Genomic DNA, 18,858 nt, shown 5'->3' with positions numbered 1-18,858 from the left:
TTCCCCTGCTTTGCCTCTCTGTTTTGCTTCTCTGTAACATTTGCTTTCAGAAATGCCAGATCCTCCTCTGATTAGAATTCCTCCAGCAGGGGATGGCAGTTATAATAGGTGTCCAAAATCAGTGCAGTTGTGATAGGTTATGTCCATCATCTTGGCCCAAAGGGGCATCTCATGGTATCTAAACATAGACCAAAATTTGCAACTGAATCATAGGGGCCATCATGCCACATTTGGTATCGATATTTTTAAAAGGTGTCCAGATCAGATGGTTTGGTACACCATCTTGATTCAGAATGGTGTCCAATGATATTCAAGGACTCAAAATGGTGTCCAGTGTGGTATTCAAGTATAGATGGAAACTGTACCCTCCATCTCAGAAATCATTGTGGTGGTTTACAGTATAAAAATATAAAAATACACAATGTAGTAACAAAAAACCACAATGCTCCCCCAGTTTAAAAGGCCATAGATTGCTTAATTAACCAAAGGCCTTGAATAACAGGTATGTTTTTGCCTGGCACCTATAGATATGTAATGAAGTTGCCAGGAGAGCCTCTCTGGGGAGAGCATTCCACAGGTGGGGAGCGAATAGCTATTAATTTCATTCTATTTACCATATTCAGAAGGATACAGAGGTCATGACTTAGCTAAAGTTAATGAGGCTTGTGGCTTGTCAGTCTCATGACATAGCCCAGAATTATTATTTTTCTATCCAGACTTTCAGTACTGACTCCAACTCTGACACTGGGGTCCTTATACTTCAGACAGAACAATGTCATAGGATAGTTTAAGACAGAAAAGAAAACCAGTCAGGGGGTGGTTAGGCTATATGATGTTGACTATTTGTAGAGCTGGATCATAAAGAAGGCTGACTGCCGAAGAATTGATGCTTTTGAATTATGGTGCTGGAGGAGACTCTTGAGAGTCCCATGGACTGCAAGAAGATCAAACCTATCCATTCTGAAGGAAATCAGCCCTGAGTGCTCACTGGAAGGACAGATCCTGAAGCTGAGGCTCCAATACTTTGGCCACCTCATGAGAAGAGAAGACTCCCTGGAAAAGACCCTAATGTTGGGAAAGATTGAGGGCACAAGGAGAAGGGGACAACAGAGGATGAGATGGTTGGACAGTGTTCTCAAAGCTACCAACATGAGTTTGACCAAACTGCAGGAGGGAGACAGAAGTGCCTGGTGTGCTCTGGTCCATGGGGTCACGAAGAGTCGGACACGACTGAATGACTAAACAACAAATCTGTAGAGCATTCTTTGGGGGTGGGAGGGGTTGTGTGGGAGGTTATATGAAAGTGCACCAAATAATTGTTATCTCACACACTCCAATGCATTTCCCCACTGCTTTTCTTATCACTAAAAGTCATTTTTTTTGGGGGGAAGCAAATTAGTTGCACAAAAGCTCCAAATCAATTTTACCTGTGCAACCTGGATTTGTCAGCAGTTGAAAAGAGGCAACTGTCTAGAAGCAACCAATGTCACATGAAAGTTACTTGCCTATCCCTAAAGCAAAAGCACCTTGGGGGGGAACCTGTCTTAATAGCAATAAATTGATGTTTGTGACTATTCTGTGAAACCTTATCATAAAAAAATCCAAATATGAAGAGGGATAATACATACTTTATCAGATTTAGCTGACAAATGGATTTTGTTCTAACCCAGCTTCACATATGCCTTGGCTAATTTGGTGCAGCTGTCATAATCGTGAGCTTTTTTTTTTTAACACAAAAAATTAGAACTCATTCTTTCGCTGATTGTCAGCTCTATTTCTCTTGCAAGCCAAATATAAAAATAATTTCATTAAAATGAATCTGTGACATTTCATTACCCCAAAACTGTTGCTGAAGAGGCTAATAATCATTTATATTAATTGGTGCATATTTCAAATTGTGGCAGACAATTAATCCAAATTCTGATCTCAGCGAAACATCTGTAGCTGTGGAGTCTGTTGTGGGACTGCAAGCACACTTTTGCTGATGGAATAATGAGATGCATGCCTATAATTATGATTTCCATGAGACAGTTTACGCTGTTCTGTTCTGAGTGATGGCCTCAGCAGTGCAAAGGTGAGGCATGATGAGCCATCAATAGTACTCTGAACAGTTCTGTGCAAGGTTGAGGCTGGAGACAGAGCTCAGGTGTTGTTTCAGTAGCAGTCTGTAGTCCCACTCAAATGTTTCTTATGTGTAGGGAAATTCAGCTGTGACTACAGAATACGGCTGCACTTTTAGCTCTGTCACCAACATTAGACTTGCCTTCTGAGAAATTGCATATTGCATACTGTTCTCTGAAGAGAAATCCTGATGCATATGTTAACACATATGCACCCATATGTCCATCTATAGTTCATAAGTATATTGTTTTAGCAAGAGACCAGGAAAAACCTACAGCAATAGCATCAACAAAATAATACAGATCATCCATCCACAACACAAGCCAACATCCATGATGTAAGAGACAGAAGATACCAGAGACACTAACAAACTTAAATCTAGCTTTATTTCAGGTTAAACCTCTGAATCACCACAACAATTTTCAGAGATTTTATCCAATTCCTTTTGTTGTTTTTTCTTTGAAACCAGTACATAGAGATTCACTCTCTGTGTCACAAAGTTATTACAGTGGTACCTTGGGTTAAGTACTTAATTCATTCCGGAGTTCCGTACTTAACCTGAAACTGTTCTTAACCTGAAGCACCACTTTAGCTAATGGGGTCTCCTGCTGCCGCCGTGCCGCCGGAGCACAATTTCTGTTCTCATCCTGAAGCAAAGTTCTTAACCTGAAGCACTATTTCTGGGTTAGCGGAGTCTGTAACCTGAAGCGTCTGTAACCTGAAGCGTATGTAACCCGAGGTACCACTGTATTATCAGGCAGAAGTCTTTTGGCTCAATAACTTCCTGCTCCTTCAAGTTATCTTTTCCAGACTGCATTTCCCATTGTCTAGTGAGTATAGGAAATGGATATCTAACCTGCCATTGGGTGGGAGCAGTAGAATGATAATTGTCTGCAAAGAAATCCCAATGCACAAGCAGCTACACAGGTGTAGGGTCTCCAAGTGACTCTGACACCTGAACATCAGGATGTACTGGTCACACGAAACTGCTTTACAGGAATAGGTGTTCACATATAGAGATTTCACTACAGGCAACCACATGCAACACATAATTGTTGCAGAAAGCATTTGCACATGAGGCTAAAAGTGCATCTCCACACCACAGTTACCATGGAAATGTCCTACACATCACATGTGGATAGGGCTATTCTCAGGCTAAGCCTTAAATAGGAACTGTAGCTCTGTCTGAAAAGCAAGTCATGCCTTCTGTTAGAGGAGTCTCTTCATTTGCTGGGGCATAGCCACCTTTAGCAATATTTGATTCTGACAGAGAAGAATGCAGGGGAGAATGCAGTTCTGCTAGGACTTCTGAGTTGGAACTCTCAGAGTCAGAGTCAGAGGCAGGTAATGTGGAATGATATGCTCCTGATAGACAAGTGCCTTTGAGGCTGGCTCTGGGGCCCCCACTCCAAATTCCCAACTCATCCCCTGAACTAGGAGATCATGATGTAGTCCTTGAAACACACAGTGAGGGTGACCAAATGCCCTTTGTTAGAGCTGAAATGTCATCAGCCTGGCCAAATGTAAATGCAACCCCAAAGTGGCCTTGGGTTGCTGTCACAATCAGAGAAAGGGTAGAGGAAGGAATTGTGTTGTAGCAATGTTATAGGAACCTGGAGGACTGCTTTACAGTGGGTTCTACCATTGGGTCTATCTAGCTCAGTAGTGTCTACCTTGAATATGCATGGAATATGTGTGGAGATCAATGAACGCTGATCAACACACAGTCTTTGCAGTAAGGGTCTATTCCAATGGCATGAGTATCACTACAAACAGTAGTTTTTTTATCTGCTGCAGCCTTCATCCACCTTCACAGCCGTTGTAACATAATGCGCTTAATCTTCCACCTGTTCTGCCACTGAGGATTTCTTGGATCATTCTTTGTCTAGCTTCTCCCCCTTGACCTTACCTCCTTGGGTGACCCTACTGGGAGTACAAGACTCCAGATGGCTTTGCTCACAAGGATCATAGGAACGTGCAAGCCCAAGACACAAGATCTACCCACCTTGGAAGAGTGGCAGATGAAGGTGATAGACTACATGGGACTGGCAGAAATGACTGGCAGAATCCGAAACCAGAGAAGAGAGACGGCGGAAGAAGATTGGAAGAAGTTTAAGGACTATCTTGGGAAATATTATAAAATTAGGGAATGTTAGATTGATGTTGGATAGAATCTAAGTGGTTATCAGTTGTAATGATAAAGATAATTGGGGGAAAAAAGAAGAAAGAAAGGTGTAAAATTAAGTGAAAATTAAGGGTGAGGATTTGCTGAATGAATAATTTGAATTGGAATACAAAAAGGGGAGGTATGAGGAGGTCCGAGAAATAAGTCAAAAGAAAATAAGTGAATGAAATTATATGTGTTTTTAATTTTTGTATTTTTGTTTTTTGTCTTTTTTGTATAAACTTTGAAAAATTAATAAATATTTTTTTTTTAAAAAAAGGAACGTGCAAGCCCAGTCACCACAACAAGGTGATGATCCAGCGAATGAGTGTCTACCCTGAATGGCAGTAGTGAATGGTGGCTCTCTAGGATTTCAGACAATGAGTCTCTCTCAGCCCTACCTGGAGATCCAGTGAAATGAATCTGGGGCCTTCTGCATGCAAGTCAGATGCTCTACTAATGAGCTATGTCCTCCGCCTACCGCCAGCCAAGCTGGTTTGGCAACCTTTCAGAGATCCTGAAGCTGCATCCTACAGTGAGGGGATGAACTAGATGATTCTGAATTTTCAGAGCCTATCACTGACCATGGAAATTGCTCCCTTACGGCAAGTGAGGCACTATCCCACCAAGCTCAGTCTGCAGCCAGCTGCCAGCTGCCTACCTCAATAATAATAATAATAATAATAATAATAATAATAATAATAATAATTCTTATTCATACCCCGCCCTCCCCAGCCAAGGCCGGACTCAGGGCGGCTAACAAGCAATAATAAAAACAAGTTGAATGAATACAACTTAAAAACAAGATTAAAATACAATTAAAATATTGAAACATTAAAATATTAAAATTCAGCCTCACCACAGGAGGAGAAAGGAAAAAGAAAAAAGAAAGAGGGGGAGGGAATCAACTTGGCTCCAAGCCAAAGGTCAGTTGGAACAACTTTGTATTACAGGCCCTGCAAAAAGAAATCAGATCCCACAGGGCCCTGGTCTCATGAGGCAGAGCATTCCATCAGGCTGGAGCCAGTGTTGAAAAAGCCCTGGCTCTGGTTGAGGCTAATCTAACTTCCTTAGGGCCCGGGACCTCTAGGGTGTTGCTATTTATGGACCTTGAGGCTCTCCGTGGGGCATACCGGGAGAGGCGGTCCCATAGGTACGAGGGTCCTAGGCTGTGAAGGTCAACTTAGTCCAGAGGATGCTGGTCCTGACTGTCAGCTTACTCCTCCTTACAGTCAGTGTTGCTTTGGTAGAGCTCAAGAAGTAGGTGGATGACTGTGGCATTCGTACGGAGCCCCCAGTCGTCTCACGGATTATTGAGCTATACACCACTAATCTGCTGCCACCAACCAGGTCCTCCCCGGCAAATCACTTAGTCTCAGGCAGGTTCTTAAGTTAACAAAGAAGAGTGTAGTTTATTGCAGACACAAATAAACTTTAACTGAATTCAAAACATTGTTACTCTTTACCTTCTTAGTCTTATTTTTATCCTGCCTCTAACTCTTCTACCTCCCCTCACACAAGAACCAACTGCACTAACTGTCTCTCTAATTCCAACTGTCTGCCAACTGCTTTCCCAACTGCCTTTCCCAACCAACCAACCCACTAAAACCAACCAACTACCCACCTAACCCAAACCTCAGGTGAAGCCCTTTTATGAACAGGTAGGCTCTGCCTCTGGCTTTCTATTGGTCTACATATTAACTCTTTCTCTCCCCCTGTACAGACATTTTCAAACAAACGGGCAAACACCACAATGACAAATGCAGAATTAGTGGCTATGCTTTCCTTTGTTATGTCTCCACGAAATACTGGCTTCCATGTCTTCTGCCCTACCACCTCTAATGAGTGCCAGCTTCCATTAGTCTATGACTTCCCATGGCTAAAATCTGTACACCAAACAGAGGAGGACGCACACCACCACCAATTCCTCCTTCTCATTACCATTGCCTGCTTCAAAGAAAAGCTTTGACAAACAAGCATAGATTCACTCCTACAGAAGGGGGCAATTGTGAAGGGATTATTAAATTATTTTTTGCAGCAGATGATCACATTCAGTGATAAGCCTATGACAAAACTGTTGAACATTTAATTTCCCTGAGCTGTGAAGACAGACAGATGACCGAATAGAAAAGGGGGTGTATGAAAGGAAGCTTGTAAGATATCCTAATGGTACTCATTTTAAAAACTGCCATCAAACGGTGATGGATAATGAAAGTGATTTTGCTTAGATAAATTACAGGAATGACACTCTGGAGAGGTAGAATGTACTTTCATTTATTAAATGAGTGAGTTAGTGCTAATGCAGAGGCTTAGCACTGAAATGTGCTAATACATTCAGAGAACTGGATTCAGAAGGTGTGAAGACAGATTGAACATGTGTATGGGGGAAGAGAGAGAGGGATTCGTTTTGTAACCATTTGATTTAAGCATGTTAAGGATGGGGTGAGATTCATAGGTCTGTATCACCACCAGTGAATTATACCAGAGTGAAAAAAGTAAGATGGGAAAAGAATGGTATTCCGGCTGCTTGCTTCCTCAAATTGAATGGAATTTTAAAATTTTATAGACGAGATGTTTCCAATGATCTCTCATCCGTCACTCCGATATAGTCAGCCCCGACACTGCAGACATTTTGTGTCATTGTTCAACTTGTATAGAGCTGCCAGCAACACATATTACATATTTATCAAATGCTGACAATGCAGGTCTAATTCTATGCTTAACTCAATCTGCTGTCTTGGCAATGCAGTAGAACAGGAATTGTCTTTGTCTGGTGTGTCTCTGCAAATTGTTATAAGCAAAATAGACTTAGGCTGATTTTGTCTAATAAGTGCCGAAGCATGCACATATATATATATATATATATATATATATATATATATATGTGTGTGTGTGTGTGTGTGTGTGTGTGTGTGTGTGTGTGAGAGAGAGAGAGAGAGAGAGAGAGAGAGAGAGAGAGAGAGATTATCTGGTATGGGTTGAGGACTTTGTGGGAAAGAATGGAGCTCATATATGCTGGTTGCATACTGGGGCTAGTGTGATTCGACAAGTGAATGTGTGCAAGTGTGGGAAGTGTGACCAATGACCATTGATGGGATTTTCCATGTTAATCTGTCACTACAGATAATTAACAGTGAATAGAGAATGTGAATTGGTCAGAGATGCACAACCTCCATGAAATTTTTTGTGCATTACCCACAATGCATAGTCCCCAAATGTAGAAAGGTAGAAAAGTGCATTGATGGGTTAATGCACACAGAATGCAAGAGTCACTGCTTACTTGTGAATACCCTCCAACATCACTTGAAGACTTTGCACATTTTGATCAGGTAATGTGTGGAATCCATTCGTACGTTCAGCATTGCTCTTCCTCTAAAGTGATGGCAAACAAATATATGTGTGAACCTTGCTTTATAAATTACTTGGTAAACAGGGCTTTTTAAAGATGTCATTCATATTTGTCACTTGATGGCTTCAACCATCAAGTGACAACTTGCACATGAGGATCATCCATCACATACCTATCAAAACTAAAATAATTTTCATATTGTTTAAGATTTAGTTCCTCTCACAGATTTGGTTCTGACATTCAGATGACAATGCATGTTTCTTAACTGAAGAATGAGAAATGAAGGAATATATATGTATGTGTGAACAAGTTCTGAAGCTGCACATGGGAATTAGTTCTCTGTGGAAAGAACTTCATTCAACCTGTGTGGTGATCATTATATAGAATGATCACATTTGGTTTATCTCATCACAAATTTGTAAACCACCTTTCCATAGTTATACATATCCTGGGAAGCTGTGACTGGCTGTTTGTTCCCATCACACACACAAATCTACACAAAAAGCAAACACATATTGGTCCACAGTAGTTGACAAGCTACAAATAGGTTGCATTCCGTACTAGTTCTTGCAGGGAACAAGTGCTTCTTGTATAAGAATTTGTCTCCATCTGAAGAAGCCCAGACCTATCAATAGCTGTTACAAAACGACACTGACATGGATTTATGGATGATGTACACATGCCTGTATATCACTCAGAAACACATCCCTCAATACCTCATACCTCCATAACTCACAGGTGACTGTGCATACATCCTATAAAGTGCTGGTGTAATTCAGCTCCATTAAAAATAACTGGAGGCCTGCAGCCAATGTTTTGGCTAGTAAATTCCCACACACTACCCTTCCCCTTAGCTACCTAATCAGTGGACTGTGCAAGAATATATCTTTCTCTCTTGAGCCTCCCTTCTTTTAATACGTGATCTCAGTGTTGCTCAACTCTTTTTCTCCTGTCTTGTCTTGCCTCTCGTCTGCATGCTTCTTTTTTCAGTGCATGACCTTTCTCTCCCTCCTCCCTCCTCTTAGCAGTTCCTTTTAGGATTGGGTGAATCAGACTGACATACATTCCATGTCAGTTTTGCACATCTTCAGTCATAAGCGTATTCCATCCCATTGTCTGCTAATTATCCCCACCCACAACACCCACCCACAAACTTCACATTTAAATTATACACACATTTGTATGCCTTTTCCACATAAAATTCTCATTTTGCATGCATTTTAAGAACTGAAACTGCAGTACAATTTTTTGATAAGTGCACAATCAATTTCTTAACTGTGTGTGTTCCAATTTGTGCACAGCTCTGAATTGTGTTAGCTTATTTTAAAATGTGCAATGAATAAAACTTTCCCCCCATCCTTAGATTCCCCCCTCCATGTCTAGTAACACACTCACACACATACACCTATCTCAGGTTCTCTGTCTCATCTTAGGTTGCCACAAACACAACTTTTTTATTTGTAAGTCAATTTAAGAAACTCCTATATGGACAGAAAAAGTGAGGGGTGTGTGTGTGTGTGTGTGTGTGTGTGTGTGTGTAGTAATGGTAAAGGTACCCCTGCCCATACGGGCCAGTCGTGACCAACTCTAGGTTGCGCACTCATCTCGCTCAAGAGGCCGGGACCCGGCGCTGTCCGCACACACTTCCGGGTCACATGGCCAGCGTGACGAAGCTGCACTGGCGAGCCAGCACCAGTGCCGCACACGGAAACGCTGTTTACCTTCCCGCTAGTAAGCGGTCCCTATTTATCTACTTGAACTTAGCGGTGCTTTCGAACTGCTGGGTTAGCAGGAGCTGGGACTGAGCGACGGGAGCTCACCCCGCCGTGGGGATTCGAACCGCCGACCTTACGATCGGCAAGTCCTAGGCACTGAGGTTTTACTCACAGCGCCACCCGCGTCTATATATATATATATATATATATATATATATATATATATATATGAATACATAAATCAATCAATGTGTGTGAAGTGACACTTAAGTTCTTCTTGTGGTTTTTGATCTATGGTGAGCAACCTTAGCCTGCTCTCAGTCAGCCCCTATCTGCCTTTCTCCTTGCTTTTGTCTTGAGACACTAGCCTAGGGGGTATGAGTGCAGAGAGAAAGGTAGGGATAGGATAGTTGGTTCCATCTGTCATCATGGGCTCTGGTGTCACCCAGTTTGTTTGTTTTTTAACTGCTTTCTGCCCTGGCAGTCCCAATAGTTACCAGCTGCCACTGGAAATCAGTGTGTGTGAAAATGCTTACCAAAAACTAAAGTATCACATTCAAAACGTCTTCTATGCATCGCCTGTTTTGTTAGGAGCAAAATTTGTACACAGGTTGTTTGAGATGTATCTCTCACTTTAAGAAGCCAAATCATATTTGCTTTTGGTAGCACTTTTAAAAAAGATGGATGCTATCACCACTATATACTCTTATAACAAAGTTGTGAGTGTCGAGAGTAGGAGTAACAGCAACTCTTTTCGGCAACGAATAGGGTAATAATTCTCATTATCACCACATTTGCTTCAGTAAATGTTTGTTGCTTTGTGGCCAGCTTTCTACATTCCAGGGGTATGTGTGTAATTATTATGTCTTCATGATAAAGGTGACATATTGTGAAACACTCAATTTTCTGATTTTAATGCTGTTTTTAATAGGGTGTGCATCAGAATAACTCAGTTATTATAAAGCTCAATAGACAGTAAGCTGTTTCATGGAATGAGGATACACTTCAGCAAAAAAATAATAATAATTAAAAAGTGCTATGCTGTAGTAAAAGCAACAGAAGGAGAGTTTTATTTTTAAAAACGTATTTAAATCATTTATATGCAGCTTTGCTAGTGCTCCTAACATCTTCCATAAAGCACACACAATTTTTTTTTTTTAAAGTCTCAGTATTAGGATGGAATAGTGTGTCTTGCATAATGTGGTCTGAGGAAAAAGATTGAGTTCAAATCTTCAATCATAGGGTAATGTTGTTGACTTATACAAAAACTTTGGGGTCTCAAGCCCATGGCTGGCAGAGTCAGAGGTAAAAGTGGGTGGTACTAGAGGCAAAGGTTTGTGGCAAAAGGAGGGAGTGCAATGGATGCAATCCTTGCATTTATACATTCTAGCCACAGAGAGAGGTCAGAGGTTTCTAGACACACAGATATACCTCTCCATCCCTTTCCAAAGCAATAGGTGTTCAACAGCATAGTCTAGCCAGGGAAAAGCACTTAAGGTGGGCATGGAACAGGTCTGGTCAGCGGAGTGGCTTGGGGAGAGTCCTGAGGGCCTGGTTGCATTTTCAGTGAACAAAATGTTTGTACAAAAATATGTATTTTATGTTTTTAAATGTATAAAAATGCAAGTTTTATTCATGTAATTTCTCTCTGTACTACATTTTTGGGAGAAAAATTGTCATCATGCTGATGTTCACATGGCTGCTGATATATGGCCACACCTATTTTACATAAAAAGTTCATATTTTATTTTAAATATAAGCACAAGTTGCATACAGGGTGCACACAAAGGGACAGAATGGCACAGAATGGCATGCAGCACGGTGGAAATGAGACACAACAGCACACAATGGGATGGAGCAGACATATGATTGAGTGCTAGCAAGACCAAAACAGGACCAAACTACTTACTTAGCCCATCCCATCTTACACTGCAATCAATGAAACTCATTCAATAAAAGGGGACCTGACAGTGCACTGAGCACCTCCACCAATGGAACTTCATGAATGGTGGAGTCTTCAAAGCGCCTTGAAAATATGTCACAGCATGCTACTGAAAGTTACATTTTTCTTAGGGCCAGATTGCAAAAGGCCTCTACCTACTTGAAAAAGCTCCACTGAACAACCCTGGGAAGATGCAACAGCAGTGGGAAAAACTATTTGTATGCCACCATCACAGAACTGACTCAGTAACAAGCTTTGAACTGTGGTTCAGTTAGAACCTGACAAGCTTCCTTCTCCACCTTGCATTCTAGTTTGTCTGACTTCAAGCTGAAACAGTTTCTTTACAAACAGAAAATGCAGATTTTGTGTGCAAATCCATGGCAAATCTTTGCTAGTTCAAAAAACATGGAGTTCGATTCAATCAGTGTAATAATCTCCTTAATTATAGGACACCTAATTAAGACAGCTGTTGAAAGCTTGTAACAGGAATTTAACAAGGCAGATATACAGTGTTAAGAGTCCCAATGCAACACATTATCCAAGCCAAGTATTTTACATTGAAAGACATTTCTTGGTGACCCTTTCTTTTATTAAAGGGAACTTTCTTATTGTATATAAAATTGAAGTTCATCAAAATATCTGAAATCAGTCTACTGGCAATAGAGCAATGCACCATGGGTGAATTCATATCTCACCAGTAGAGCATATATATTGTATGTAACTACCTTAGATTTGACCTATTAAAATTATTGTGTCTAAATTAGTCATGCCCATCAATTTCAGTGGGTCTACCCTGAGTAAAACTGAGTTGGAAATTCTGTTCTTCAGCCAAGTCATGTCCTATGACCTAGGACAAAGTTTGTGTAAAATGCATATATTAATTAAGATCACATTTAAAAAAGCATCATATAGGTGTGGGCAATCCCAGATTAAATCAGGCCTAATCTGATGTGCTGGATTAGACCCTAAACTGAATTAGCAGGGTCCTATATTCAGCATGCTGTAGGAAGAGTTTGTTACTGCTGGATACATTCTCCCAAAGGATTCCTAAACTGCTTCCCACATTGGAACTTGAGAGCTTCTCTAATTATGAATACAACCCTAGTGAACCCAAGGTTCTAATGAATGTGATTTACTTGGCTGAATCCCAGGAAAATATCAACCCAATTCCATAGGCTGCTGGTTTATTGTGGTGGTGGGTTGGCTGTAGTTGCTCCCAAAGCAACTGGCTCCACATCTCTAAGGAGACTGGCGCCACAAGCTCAATGGCTTGACTGCCCCTGCTTGATTCTATATATTTAGGAAATACCTATCCCTCCTTGAATAAACCTTTATCCCAAAGAAGGACAGTTATTCCTTGCAGGAAAAGCGTAATGTGCATTAAATGATACTCTGAAAAAGAACACTCCATGATAATTCAAACCAAATGGCAATCCTGCTGCAGTTCAATTCATCTCAACGAAACCTCATACAATCACATGCCATTTGATGACTGCTAAACAAAACCATATCAACTTGCATTAAGGGCACCATCAATCTCGTGGAAATCAGCCCCTCCTTAGCAGTAAATCATGTAGCAAAAAGAACCCCCCCCCTTTTTTAAAAAAGTCGCTCTCTTTAATGATGATGTCACTTGTATGTAAATTAGACTATCTAGATGTGAATGCTTTCTAAGAGGTACACAGTGTTTTATTTTACTTCCCCTTTTAATTGGCTTAATTACCATTTTCAATTTGATCCAATTTTCTTTGAATGAGTTCAAGCTAACTTTCTAAAATGTCAATATACATCTTTTAAATATTGAATAGTGTTAGTTTTCTAAAAGAACAAACAAATGGGTTTGAAACTATGAGGCAATGAGAGCCTGCTACAGAAATTTGGATTCTTTTTGCAGCAAGCATGCAGCAGGCATCAGCAGAAAAATGATATGGCAGCAGTCTCCTGTGATTCTTTGTTGTAGGGATGGGGGGGGACACCCATGGCCCTCCACATTTTGCTGGATTACAACTTAAATCAACCCTGTATATTGGCCATGCTGGCTGGGCCTGTCCAACAACATCTAGAGGGCCAGAGGCTAGGAAGCCCTGCACAATGACTTGGCTTAGATGATACCATCTCAAGGGATGTGTGTGTGTGTGATACTCCACTTAATGAATTTTATTTTATGAGATATTTGAGAATGTGACTCCAAAATTCTTCAACAAGCAAATAGAGGTGATGTGCAGTGGTGTGCAGTGAAATTTTGTGTAGCGGAATGGCAGTTAAAGCCAGAGGACCAGCTTGTGAGGGTGATGTCGTCCTTGTGACGATGTCTTACATGTGACATCGCAAGCATGAACATTATGCTTCATTCCCTAAGCTGGGAAGAAGCTTCCTGGGCTTTGGGAAGGAAGTGCCAGGCTTTAATACTTTAATATTCTAATTTACTGGAAACATTTAGGGGACTATCCTAGTTCCCCTGGTCCATGGACTGCAGGACATTGGTAATCTGGCTAACATAATGTTATTGAACTTTCAAAAAGCTTTCAGCCAAGACTCTTGAGTAAGCTCGACAATCATGGGATAACAGGAGAGGTCCTCTTGCAGATCAGGAATTAGTTAAGTTTAAAGAAGCAGAGAGTACACATAAATGGACAGTTCTATAAACTGAGAGACAGAAAGGATCAGCATTGGGACTTGTGCTTTTTAAAGTTGTTCATAAACAATCTGGAATTATGTGTGCACAGTGAGGTGGCCAAGTTTGCTGATAATGCTAAATTGTTCAGGGTTGTTTGAACAAAAAGAGATTGCAAAGAGCTCCAACAAGACCTGTCCAAAATGAGTGAATGGCAAATGAAATTCAGTGTAAAAAAGTGTAAAGAAATGCATGTAGGGGCAAGTGTGTGTGTGTGTGTGTGTGTGTGTGTGTGTGTGTGTGTGTTAATTTCACAAATATGTTTATGGGCTTTTAACTGGTAGTGATTGACCAGGAATGAGACCTTGGGGTTGTAGTGGTAGTTTGATGAATATGTTGACCTAGTGTGTGGAAGCTGTGAAAAAGGCAAATTCCATGCTAGCGATCGTTAGGAAAGGAATTGAAACTAAAACTGCCAATATCATAACGCTGTTGTACAAATCTATGGTGTGACCACATTTGAATACTGTTTATGGTTCTGGTAACCTCAGTTCATAAAGTGTGTTGTAGGGTTGCAAAAGGCTCAGGAAAGGGCAGCCAAAACGGTGAAAATTAGAAAAGATTGCAGCATTGAAGCATTTGGGACTTAACAGTTTAGAGAAAATATGAGTGAGAAATTGGTTACCTGATGGATTATAAGATTATGCACTGCATGGAGAAAGTAGGTAGAAGTTCTTCTCCCTCTCAGATAGGACTCAAGAGCATCTAATAAAACTGAATGTTGGATGACTCAGGACAGATAAAAGAAAGTACTTATTTCTGCACCACATAGTTAAAACTATGAAACTCACTCCCAAAGGAGGCAGTGATGGCTACCAACTTGGATGGCTTTAAAAGAGGATTAGACAAATCAATAGCATAGCTATCAATGGCTATGCCAGTGTTTCCCAACCTTTTTTGGGCAAAGGCACACTTGTTTGATGAAAAAAATCTCGAGGCACACCACCATTACAGCCCCGTGACGTCAGCGCGCAGCGTCACACCGGGAGGGACGCACGAAAGTGTAAGTTTCAATTTTTTCCCCTCCCCCTTGCCGGGGAACCTCCAAGCTTTGGGGGTGGGGGGGAGGAGGCAGCAAAGCGAGGCAGGAAGGAGAGCGCGGCTTGGCTGGGTGAGCTTTGGCAGGGGCAGGGAATGAGAGCCGCGAGGCGGGTGCTGCGGACGGAGGCGCTGCCCGCCGAGCTCGCAGGCAGCCAGGCAGGCAGACGGCGAGAGCCCCACGCTGGGCGGCCTCTCCTCGCCGCCGCCGCCCCGCCTCTCGCCGCCCGACTCGCCCGCCTCCCTCCAGGCAACATCTCGCGGCACACTAGTGTGCCGCGGAACAGTGGTTGAAAAACACTGGGCTATGCTATGCCTCCATGGTTGGAGACAGTGTGCTTCTGACTGCCAGTTGCTAGAAACCAGAGGAGAGGAGAGTACGTTTGTGACTGGGTTCTGCTTGCTGGTTTTCCACAGGTTGGCCCTTTTCCTTTTACTGTCACAGTCTATCTGGCCTGGTTCTGAAACGTTCATTAAACTGCTATACCTCTAAAATCTCATCCACTAAGCTTTTTTCTCTGTAATGTAAGCATATTCACTATTGGAATACTATGCTAATCAGTTTCTATATTTGAAATGTTAGCAAAGCATTGGTAACTTCTGCTTATGTCATGAAGTCCTAACTACTCTCAGCTTTTAATAGAGTGTCAGTCTTAGGATTCCATGTCCCCATAATCTTGAACCCCATTGATTTTCCTTTAATCAATCAATACATGATATATCACTATATGATATATGCACATTATTTTAATCCTACAATATCCTGCTTCTCCAAGCTCAAATACCTACAAATGTGTGGCATAATATTTGGAAAAAAGTGCACTCATATTAGCCCCAATGGACGAAAGCCCAAATCATGCAGCTGATTCCTCAATTTGAGGAAAGAAAAATGACCATATCATTTGGGCCGATCAATCTATTTCTGGTTGGTGTCACTTTTTCATGTCTTAATTCATGAACTCATACTTCCCCATTTCCCCATTAATCTGAATTTAATATACAAATAAAATCTGTATTTTTAAAATGGCATTGAAATATAACAGAGTCTTGTGGCGCTTTAGACTTAACACATTTATTATGGGGTTAAGCCTTTGGGGACTGTTGTCCATTTGATCGGATGCATGAAGTAAAAAGAGCCTGTTGGTTCTGGTCAATGGCCCATTGATTTATTTATTTTTAAAATTTGTCCCACATTTCACCATTTGGATCTCAAAGCAGCTTAAGTAAAGGTAAAGGCACCCCTGACCATTAGGTCCAGTCGTGGCCGACTCTGGGGTTGCGGCGCTCATCTTGCTTCATTGGCCAAGGGAGCCGGCGTACAGCTTCCGGGTCATGTGGCCAGCATGACTAAGCCGCTTCTGGCGAACCAGAGCAACGTTTACCTTCCCGCCGGAACGGTACCTATTTATCTACTTGCACTTTGACGTGCTTTCGAACTGCTAGGTTGGCAGGAGCAGGGACTGAGCAACGGGAGCTCACCCCGTCGCGGGGATTCGAACCGCCGACCTTCTGATCAGCAAGTCCTAGGCTCTGTGGTTTAACCCACAGTGCCACCTGCGTCCCTTACAAAGCAGCTTACAACAATAAAAATTGCAATATACAATAAATAAATAATTTTGTAAATCAAATCCCCTCGAGCTAAAAACCTCAAGAATCTAAATCCCCTTTCCCCAAAAAGTAAAACATCTGAGAAGCATTCAGGGTGCAAAGGCCTCCCAAAATGAAACAGCCTGGCAGTCAGTAGGGACAGTACCTGCTTAATGTGGGAGGGAGTTCTGTAGAGATAGGCTCACGACCCTAAAGACACGACTCCTCGTTGGCATGAGTCAATGTGTGACAGCTAGTCATAGACACCAACTCTAAGGGACCCAGACCCCTTCTACTCCCACGAAAAAAATATTTTAGGAGGGGGCAGGCACTCCCAAAATTGACTGGGCCAAGCTGCCCCAGCCTCCACTGCAGCCACCGTGTGAGAGTGCAGGTGAGGTGCCTAATTGCCTACCCACTTCTCTCTCTCCTGGAGTGCCCTCCCTCATCTCCTCCCTTCTGGTGTCTTAGCACAGACCCAACACGCCTCAAGTCCCCCACCACAGAGGGGACTTGGCTGCCGCTTGCTGGCATCCAGCTGGGGAGAGGATGGGCGATGCATATTGTCCCTTGGCAAGCCCCCCCACTCAGCCTCTCAGTGCCGGCCCCACCCAAGGCTGTGCTGCCTCCCACACCTGGAGCCTGGCAGTCCAGTCCTCAGAAGTGCAGGGTGAGGGTGTAAGGCAGTACAGCCCACGGGCCAGGGGGACTCACCCTGCTCTTTGCTTGCTTGGCTCCGGTCTCCCTCCGGTGCCTGTTTTTGCAGGAGTATAGCGCTGTGGTTTAAACCACAGAGCCTAGGACTTGCAGATTTGAAGGTCGGCAGTTTGAATCCCCGTGACAGGGTGAGCTCCTGTTGCTTGGTCCCTGCTCCTGCCAAGCTAGCAGTTCGAAAGCACATCAAAGAGCAAGTAGATACATAGTATCGCTCCAGCAGGAAGGTAAACAGCGTTTTCATGCGCTGCTCTGGTTCGCCACAAGTGGCTTAGTCATGCTGGCCACATGACCCGGAAGCTGTACGCTGGCTCCCTCAGCCAATAAAGCGAGATGAGCGCCACAACCCCAGAGTCGGTCACGACTGGACCTAATGGTCAGGGGTCCCTTTACCTTTACCTAGGAGATTAGAAGAGGAACTAAATGTCTGCTTGAGCAAACCTGGCTATTGTGATGAAACTTTTTCAGCAGCTAATGGTTGCTCTCATGCACAGCACTTGGACTTAGTACCATCATCTCCGTCTGCCACATCTCTCCTCTGAACTGAGCTCACAAAGTGACAGCTCACAGGCATTAAACAGATGTCTCCCAAGCCACGCCCACTGACCCCAATCTCTCCCCCCCAAAAAAAGAACCAGGATGATGGTTGTATACATGCCCAACAAATGAAAACGAGGATCCATTCTGGGTCTACTGAAAAAGCTGTATTTTTATTTTTATAGTATAAGAAAAAGTGGGGGGGGGGTAGTACATTATTCTAGAATACTAGCTAAATAATGATAACACTCTGTGGCAGCTTGCCAAACATATCCGAAAAACCAGGAACTACATACCTGCCAGGATGCTGTCAGTGGCTGCTTGCCCAGGAAAGTATAAAGACAAGGAAAAGTTTATTACTATCTTTTTTATTTCAGTCTTTACAGAGGGAGGCTATAGAACCCAGCCTCTTGGATAATGGTATTGTCCCAAGTGAATCTCCACCCCGTCTCTCTTTACTTTCTCATTCATCATTCTCATCACCTCCTCTACGGGTGCTGCTATGTGCCCTCTGTCTTCAAGCTCTTTTCTCTCCTACTTTTAAGGCTTGCTGGGTTCTGGGAAATGGAGGCTCTGGAGTGACTTCTAATGACAACATGTCAGCTGGGTATTGTTCCAGCTCTCCCATGATTTCCCAACTTCCCCCCACACCTGCCTCTGAGCTGCGACCTCCCTCAAACCCCTGTTGTAAATCTATACTGTCTTCCTCTTCCTCCTTCCTGGAAGGGTCATGATGGGGAGACGGTCTCTGCCATTCCTCCTTTGCCCAGTCCCTGACAATACCATTTTAAATGCTAAGTGTGGAAATGACACACACACACACACACACGGGTGGTAAACAGTGAGATCAAAAGGGGGGGAATGCAGTAAATAAATGAATTGATGATGATGATGATACAAATCCTCCTGTTGAAATAAATCATTCAATACATGTTAGAACAAGCATCTAATTTCCCTCTTTGCTCTCTTCTAGTCATTCTTCTGTGATGCACTGTTATTCTTGGTCAGATTTTTCAA

At 42.5% G+C, this 18,858-nt stretch overlaps 1 long non-coding RNA gene across 1 annotated transcript in view; it reads left to right on the top strand.

The window, feature by feature from the left end:
* The first annotated feature begins 5,468 nt into the window (after nt 1-5,468).
* LOC308578882 overlaps nt 5,469-18,858 on the top strand; it is an 83,531-nt gene continuing 70,141 nt past the window's right edge. Inside the window, exon 1 of the long non-coding RNA XR_014004162.1 lies at nt 5,469-5,946. This is a non-coding gene — a long non-coding RNA (uncharacterized lncRNA). The remainder of the gene's footprint in view (nt 5,947-18,858) is intronic.

This window comes from Podarcis bocagei (assembly GCF_964188305.1).
Source record: "Podarcis bocagei genome assembly, chromosome: Z".
NCBI lineage: Eukaryota > Metazoa > Chordata > Lepidosauria > Squamata > Lacertidae > Podarcis > Podarcis bocagei.
This window is presented reverse-complemented; position numbering and strand designations above follow the sequence as displayed.